The sequence below is a fragment of the Drosophila ananassae genome, chromosome 3R (genome assembly GCF_017639315.1).
Source record: "Drosophila ananassae strain 14024-0371.13 chromosome 3R, ASM1763931v2, whole genome shotgun sequence".
NCBI classification, from domain to species: Eukaryota; Metazoa; Arthropoda; class Insecta; order Diptera; family Drosophilidae; genus Drosophila; species Drosophila ananassae.
This window is the reverse complement of record NC_057930.1, coordinates 19,718,032-19,719,428: the sequence shown is the minus strand read 5'-3', so window position 1 is coordinate 19,719,428 and position 1,397 is coordinate 19,718,032. Positions and strand designations below refer to the sequence as shown.

Genomic DNA, 1,397 nt, shown 5'->3' with positions numbered 1-1,397 from the left:
TAAAATCTAGAAAAGTGCATGGATCCCCAATGTGGTCCGCAGCGACGGCTATATCTTTGCCAATAATCATCCGATTCTTAAGCGAAATACCTTAAACGATTTGTGGATCGATCCCCTTTCAATCTGCATCAAAATCTAGAAACAAACATTTTTTTAGATATTTGGTGAAATTTTCTGGGATGTCCTCTTTAAAAATATAAAAAATTAAATGGAGCCTCAATGTGGTGATGGCTATATTTTGGCCATTATCCACCTGATTATTAAGCAGTATATCTTGAAAGATGTGTTTTTTGATTCCCCATCAATATGCTTATAATTCTTGGAACAAATTTTAAAAATTTGAACTTTTTGTCATGGAGAAATACCGCTTTTAAATAAAGTGAAGTTGCATTGTGGAAATAGAAAAAGAGTTGTAAGCCTCCCACTGATCTTTTCTTTCCTCATTGGCTTTCTAATAAAATCCAGATATGGAGAGGCGGGAGGCGTGGCACCACCCACGGCTATGTCATATGCCCGCAATTTTATTAGCTGTGAGATTTGTTCCTTTCGCGCGTCCTCTGGAACCTGCTGGGCGAAAGCGAAAAGAACACGTGAGAAAATTAATTTGATTAAATCGCCATAGAAACGCGCAGCGGGTCAGAAGTGTGGCAGGAGGAGGGGCTCGACGGCGTTCCTGTGTCTTATCGCCAAATCAGATTCTGTTGATGCTGTTGTTGTTGTTAGCCGGCTACTTACCGCGGAAGCTGAGCAACCACCAAAGGACGAACATCCTTCAATGCGGGTTCACAGCACTGAATGCACTAAATGATGTGCATAAGTGCGAAAACGTTTTGCTTCTGCCCGGGACGAAGCTCGTCTCTGATTTTTCACTGATTTCTGCCAAGAGTTCTGTCGGGCTCTCTGTTTGCGTTGATTGACGCTGATAGGGCACGTGTTGGCAATTATTTTAGAATAAACATAACAAGCCTCTTCATGGGGCCAAATCAGCAGATGACTTTTACCCCGCCCGACTTTCGTGACAAGTACTTTGGCTTTGATGATTTTAGACTTCATTTTAGTAAAATAGTTAACAAATATTTGAAAGATTTGTTTCATTTCTAGAACAACTATAAATTAACTTTGATATTCCATTAATTACAATACTTATAATAATGTCATAATATACACTTTCTATATCAAGGATTTAGGATCGTTAAAACACCCACTTTTTCCGCTTCAAATGTATTCGAATACCCGACGACCAGTTTCCGGAGTATGGGTTTTGGGGGCGGTAGTGCCCCTCTCTGGTTGCTTATTAAAAGCCTCTTGTTGTGATCCTAGGCGCAGTAACCTTTTCACCCTGCCCCCGCCATAGTCCGCCCAGACAATTAGAGTCCTAACAAATGCAATTATCCATA

The 1,397-nt window shown here is 40.6% G+C and overlaps 1 long non-coding RNA gene across 1 annotated transcript; it reads right to left on the bottom strand.

The window, feature by feature from the left end:
• Positions 1-284: 284 nt before the first annotated feature.
• Positions 285-884, bottom strand: LOC116654937. Its single transcript, XR_004310097.2, has 2 exons — positions 736-884; positions 285-564 (listed from the first exon to the last, which is right to left on the bottom strand). It is a non-coding gene; the product is annotated as an uncharacterized LOC116654937 (long non-coding RNA).
• Positions 885-1,397: the final 513 nt, after the last annotated feature.